Source organism: Carlito syrichta, unplaced genomic scaffold (assembly GCF_000164805.1).
Source record: "Carlito syrichta isolate Samal-C Ts95f unplaced genomic scaffold, Tarsius_syrichta-2.0.1 Scaffold304984, whole genome shotgun sequence".
NCBI lineage: Eukaryota > Metazoa > Chordata > Mammalia > Primates > Tarsiidae > Carlito > Carlito syrichta.
Window position 1 is genome coordinate 681,074 of NW_007249080.1, and position 7,067 is coordinate 688,140.

Below are 7,067 nucleotides of genomic sequence, written 5' to 3' on the forward strand. Positions count from 1 at the left end.
AAGCTTGATTGGTCTAGCACAGTGGATCTGCTCTAGGACTGTTCTAGGCTGTTAATTTCTACAAGAGGCTGCTAGAGAAAACAGAAGACCCAAACCTAACTTAGAGTGGCTCAGAGAGTCACAGATGAACCTATATGTCCTGTAGACATGTTTTCCATTCCTCCAAACAGAAAACATCCTGCATAGAACAATATCCCTGAGGCTACCCTTGAGCTGACTTTATTCCAAGATGAGGATTTTCCTTAGGCTAGACTTTACTCAGTAAGTCTTTTGACACTGTTATCCACCAAAAGCCTTGCTGTTGGAGTTATTGCTTATACCTTAGAAAATAAATACAGCATTTTAATGACCACACAAGTTTGCATTATTATGAATAATACTTCTGTCAACTTCACAGTTGTTAATGTGAAAGATATATTCCATTTAATTACCTGTAGAATACAACCCACTGCGTAGGAAGGGAATTTTTAAACATCTCTCACTTTCTGTAGCCATATAATTTTTAATTAGTTGTAATGATAAAGACATTGAAATTGAGGAATAAAAATATAAGTAAAGACAATGTATATCAGATTATAATCTTTATTATCCCCAGTACATATACTACCAAAATAAAGGGGTTTATGGTTTTGTTTACTCCCTGAAAATAGGCTTGCCTGGTAAAATAAGAAACCTAGTTAAATTTGAATATCATTTAAATGAGGAATATTTTAGTTTAATGATTTCCCAAATATTTCATGAAACATACTTATATTAATATTGTTTCTTCTTTATCTAATATTTAAATTTTATCCAGCTTCCTGGTTTTTTTCTTCCTCTAAATCTGGCAACCACATTTCAAAAATAAAATAAAAATGCCCCAAGAGTTATAAGGATATTTTACAACGTTTGTTTTTTAACTGAAGAGTTTTAGGTAATTTATTTGAACTATATAGCCTTCTTTTCTTTAGTAATACATTCCTTTTTAAATATGTTACACTTGTGTTAATATGAATATCGCTGTTTAAGAGAAAAAACTCACAACCTTATTTTTAAAGATCTAATTCATCAAGGTCACTCTCACCTACAAAAGCGTTTTCAAGTAATTTAAGCAGATGGGTAAAGGTGCCAACCACATTCAAAGATTTATCTTGACACAATTTATAGCTTCTGATAAGCTCTTTCTGTGGTTCTTTCTCCACGTGACTTAGTTAAGCTGTCATCCTGAGGTTAAGCACCAGAGTTCTCTGACATTTTAAGCCAGTGAAGGGTATTTTTTTCCTTTCACTCATAAAAAGATTCTGTTAGTGCAAATCTAAACCCATTTGAAATACCTTTGCAATCATCTATAGAATTTAAGCAAAGGACAACAGCCTAGAGTAAAAATGCCTTCCGGGAGATCACAATCATTTATTTTCCCCAGTGAAATCTTTCCACAATTAAATTATGCTCTCCATGAACCATCTCAGAACACATTTTACATCCTAGATTTCTTATTCAATATATGAATAGATAATTTTTAATCTATTCATATATTGAATAAGATTTTAAATATTTTAATTTATAATCTAGAAGATATTTTCTATACCAAATTTAGGAGGTTTTCTTTATAATTTGCCAGTGCCTTTGTGATTTGACTGTAAAAATGAATTTTTTTTGATGATGTGGAAAAGATGGCCTTCAGTTCTTTCTCATCTCTCTAATTAAATATTATTTGGAAAGACTGGTATCTTAATTAAATTATAGTATCAATCTTCAAAGTAAAATTAAAGAGCACAGTTAATTTACTGTTTGTGTGCAAACCTGGTAATAATTCCTACAACTAGGAATCTAAGACCGAAATATTTTCATGTTTGGACATAATCAAAACTAGAAAAGCATAAAGTTCAAAACTGATTTATTCAGAATTTTATACTGGTTATAAACTGCTAAATTAAATATCTAGGTTCGGTACCAATGTGACAGAAACCAGAGACGATACAAGTGGTGTCTCTCTAGGATGAAATTTTAAAATATCACACATTCGAGGCTTTTAATATAGACTCATATCGCAAGTTCCACTATTATAATGAGCCCAGCATTAATTCTGCTTAATGAAGTTCTAAGTGTTATACGAGGTCACCCCTCTGGAAACATTTATTATTAATCCCTTCCCCCTTTCTAGAACCACTCCCCATCCAATCTTAGACACACATATCTGTCTCATTTATCATACATATCCCTCTGCCTTTCAATTTCTTGTTTATTTCTCTATTTGCCACATCAAACCTTAGGAAGTGATAGTGTCTTCTTTCCTCTATTCTAAGGAAAAGCGAAAGTAAAACATTCTTGTGAGTCAATCACAAATGTTATTAGGTAATTAATAAGAGCAGCTCATGTGATAAATTCAATAGAGTAGGGAAAATAAAAGAAAATAGTAGTAAGTTTTAAATCAGATTGAAAAAAGGTAATAGATACTTCATATGAATATAAAAATAATTATGAGATCAAAATTTTGGTAACTATAAAAGCAAAATCTGGAGAATGAGAATTGATTTTGGTTTTAATTTCTCCTCAGAGAAATCATTATGTAAGAGTTGTAATTATGTTAAGAAAATTAAAGGAAACGTATTTATACATATATATTTAGAGATATTAAATATATATTTAATGAGAAACGATTTTCTATATATATATACATGTATACATGCTCTGTATATATACATATATAAGTAAATGCTGTATATGTATTTGCAGGAAGCATTTCCTGTTTAAAAATATTTCTGGTTGGGTGCAGTGACTCATCCCTATAATCCAGGCACTTCAGGAGACCAAGACACAAGGATCATTTGAGTCTAGAAGTTTGAGACCAGCCTAGGCAATGTAGCAAGACTCTACCTCTATAAAAAAAAATATATTTTCATATATATATAAAATGACTTTTTGGCATCTCTGCAAATTTGTCTATAAACTCTTATATGTGTCTATTAAAAATGTTAATAGTATTCTTTTTATGACAGAATTTTTTTTAAGTACAAGAAAAACACACAGAATAAAGAAATAATTGATACTACTACTCATAGATGAAGTTTTGTAACATTTTGATCTATATAACTTCAGTTTTACTCTATATGTATATACTTACTTTTGTTTATTTACATGCGAGAAGGAGCCTTATAATTATGAGTAGCTAGATTGAGTGCTAAGACAATTTATCTTACATTTTTAGAGAGATTCTTTAATCATAGTATTAATTTTAGAGAACTCTTGCTGTGGCAAACGCTGTCCACTCGTTAAAACACTACCTATATAGAGAACTTCTTCCCTTATCTTCCTCAAAATACAGACTCTAAAAGCTAATAATATTTAGCCACTTTGTTCACCAATGAGGTAAACAAAGAATCATGCTTTGATTTTATGGGGGAAATAAAAAATTTTGCTGATTAAGAGAACATAGATCATGGGCAATGCCCCTTCCCTTTGTTTCTGCTTTGAATATGAATGTGATCTCTTGAAGTCTTAAATGAAGCAAATTGCTATGTATGGTTGGGTAGAAAGAGAATGCAGCTGGGTCCTCAATGGTATCACCGAGCAACTGAACCAATTGCAGTAAACCCTTATTTCTGGACTTCTTGTTAGATAAGTAAAGCATACACAATTTTTATTGCCAGTTGCTATTCTTGCTTGCAGTTACAATTTTTATCCAATAGGAATCATAACTTGAACATGAGATACTACAGATAATAGACCCTAAAATATGGTTTTCACTGATTGAAGGTGGTGAGAAAGTGGGCTGTGCAGCCTCAGAAATTCTAAGCTCCAAAATATGTGATCCTTTTTAAGTGTATTGAATAGTGGCTCGCACTGTTGTTTGCCATACCTTGGAACCTGGACTGTTTGCTAATCTTGACTAGGTCTTTAAAAGACACAGTGAGGGCTGGGCACGGTGGCTCAAGCCTATAATCCCAGTACTTTGGGAGATCGAGGCAAGAGGATTGCCTGAGCTCAGGGGTTCAAGATCAGACTGAGCAACTTGATGAGACCTCATCTCTACAATAAATCAAAAAATAAATAAATAAGCCAGGCATGGTAGTGTGCACCTGTAGTTCCAGCTACTTGGAAGGCTGAGGCAGAAGAATGGCCTGAGCCTAAAAGGTCAAGGCTGCAGTGGCTGTGAGCGTGCCACTGCACTCCAGCCTGCTGGGTGACAGAGTGAGACTCTGACTCAAAAAAAAAAAAAAAAGACAGTGGGAGGAAAAAGTAAATGGCTGTTTCTGAAGACTTTCTTCAAGTCTTTTCTGATTGTTTGCCTTTTGGTAAATTCTCTTCTGAGACATTATCTCAAGAAATGGTTCATAGATTATATATAGTGGATCCAAGATACAGGAGAATTTGATCCAGTTCTATATATTGGAGCCAGTTTTATTTTTTTAATTTCCTCATTGAGATTGACAAAATACAACTCACTGGTACTGATGAGATAAATCTGTCCCAGAGAATTGGGATTAGTGCAATTCAGCTAAGATGGTTATGTTACCAGATAATCCAAAGCATTTTTGGAACTGGTGTAACTAGCTGGCCACATAAACCTGAGGGACGGCATAACTGTCCAAAACAAAAGTACAGTAGAGCTCACTGCTTCTTTTAGCTTATATTTTCCACCCATGTTCAATCTTATCTCTTATGACCATGAATATCCGGAGGGAGGAATGACTGGGAATTGGACTATGGGAGTCACGAGACTTCTCTGCCAGTTCTGTGCATGCTCTGTTATTTCCTGTCCTTTATTCTTTTTTTAAAGACAAGGAAGTTGGTGCTGGATGAAGATCATTATGCCTCATTTTGTTTAATTATGGAAAAATTCAAGAGATGGGCAAGGAATGCTTATCATTTAATGATTTTTAGCAAGACCCTACAAGTAGATAAACTCAGACTAGAAGTAGACTGACTGAAGGCAGAAAATACAGCTTTTTAAAGTTTCCTGAATTTGTAAATTGAAACCTTGAATGTTGGAAAAAAACAACTTTTCTTTTCCAGGATGAAATTGATATTAGCAGAGGCAGCAAAGTCTCAATCTTAGCAGATATTAGATTGGGTTTCTTAGGCAGCAAAAAATAGGATAAAGGTATTGCCTTCCAAGCCGGGCTCGGTGGCTCAGCCTGTAATCCCGCACCTTTGGGAGGCTGAGATGAGTGGATTGCCTGAGTCCGCGGGTTCAAGACCCCTGGGCAGCGAGACCTCATTTCTACAATAAATCAAAAAATCAGCCGGGCATGGTAGCGCGCCCCTGTAGTTCCGGCTACTCGGAAGGCTGAGGCGGAAGGATCGCCGGAGCCCAGCAGGTCGAGGCTGTGGTGGGGTGGCCGGGAGTGGCCACTGCACTCCAGTCTGGGCGACAGAGTGAGACTCCAACTCAAAACAAACAAACAAGGTATTGCCTTCCTAGTGAATTCTAGATTTTCAAAGTGCATTTAGTTAATGGCCATTAAACAAAAGAAGCAGATGTTAGACTGATGTGATTGTCCTCAGGTAAAAGACGAGATTTTTCAGGTTTGTTGACTGTCTTTAGACCATATCCATCTTTGTCAATACTTGCAAATGATCAGGCAAAAATAAAGCGAACACCTACTAATTTTTTAAGAAGATTTTATTACCCCAAATCACTAAGTCAGGCTAGCATCAGACTATAACCTTTAAAAAGCTAAGGCATCTTTCAAAGATAAGTTCAGTTTTGAAAAGAAAGTTTGAAAACCTTAAGTACATCACAAGTATGTAAATATGCTGAGTTTGCTACTTTTAAGCAAGCTCAAACTTACTTAAAGATAGAAGTTTGTAAATGTCTAACAATAGATGGTAGTTAAAACCAAGATAATGTGTATCTTTCAGTAAGAATCCATAAACTGGAAGTAATTAAATTGGCAGAATAGAAGACTTATAGAGTGCAAAAAATTTAAGGATCAAGTAAAGATGACCATGTAGAACATCAAATAAAAAAGAGAGGCTCGAAATATATGAAGAAGAACAGAACATAATCAAAAGTGATACAAAGAGTAAACAGTGTGCCCTCAATTTGTGTAAAAGGTTGTTAAATTTCATGAAGATTTTTTTAAACATATTTTTTATTTTAAAATTGTGGGGTACAGTTAAGGGCTAGGTATACAAATATGCATTGTGCAGGTACCCTTGTTGATGTGGTGTGCCCCTCCCCATCCCCAGACAGATATTGACTACCGTTAAGCCCACCTCCCTTCCCCTCCCTGCCCCCCCATAGTTTCCTGCCACTGTCAATCCTTTTCTTCTAGTATTATAATAGATGTTCAAGGTCCACTTATGAGTGAGAACATGTGATACTCAGATCTTTGTTTCTGTGAGAGATTACTCAGTATTATAAACTCTAATTCCATCCAGGTTGCTGTGAAATTCATGATTTTGTTCTTTTTTATGGCTGTGTAATATTCCATCATGTATATGTACCACATTTTTTTAATCCAGTCCTCTTTTGGTGGACAGCATGGTTGGTTCCATGATCTTGCTATTGTGAACAATGCTTTGATAAACATATGTGTACAGGTATCTTTTTTATAGAGTGATTTGTGTTCTTCAGGGTATATTTCCAGTAAGGGGATAGTGGGGTCATATGGAAGGTCGATTTTTAGAGCTTTTAAGAAGATTTTGAAGAAATTAGTTGAGAAGGGGCATTAAGTTTCTGGTGTAAGATTCATTTTTCATTGATATTATTGTTACAACTTAGTTTTCAATATTTATATTCATGCATGTATATCTTTCCATAAAATGAAATTATTTATAAAATAAGACGAACTCAAGTGGAAGGACTGATCTGGAGCAGGAAGAATACTTCACGCTCATATATGGAAGGAAGACTAGTAGGATGAGTGCCAAGTGTAAGTAAACGTCTAGAAGACAAGTGGCAGAAACTTGAGGATATTTGTGTTGAAAACTCACCTTTAAAAAGTAAATTAAGCCAGGCTCAGTGGCTCAGCCTATAATCCCCGCACTTTGGGAGGCTGAGGTGAGTGGATTGCCTGAGCCCATGGGTTCGAGACCCGCCTCGGCAACTTGACGAGACCTCATCTCTATAATACAGGGGT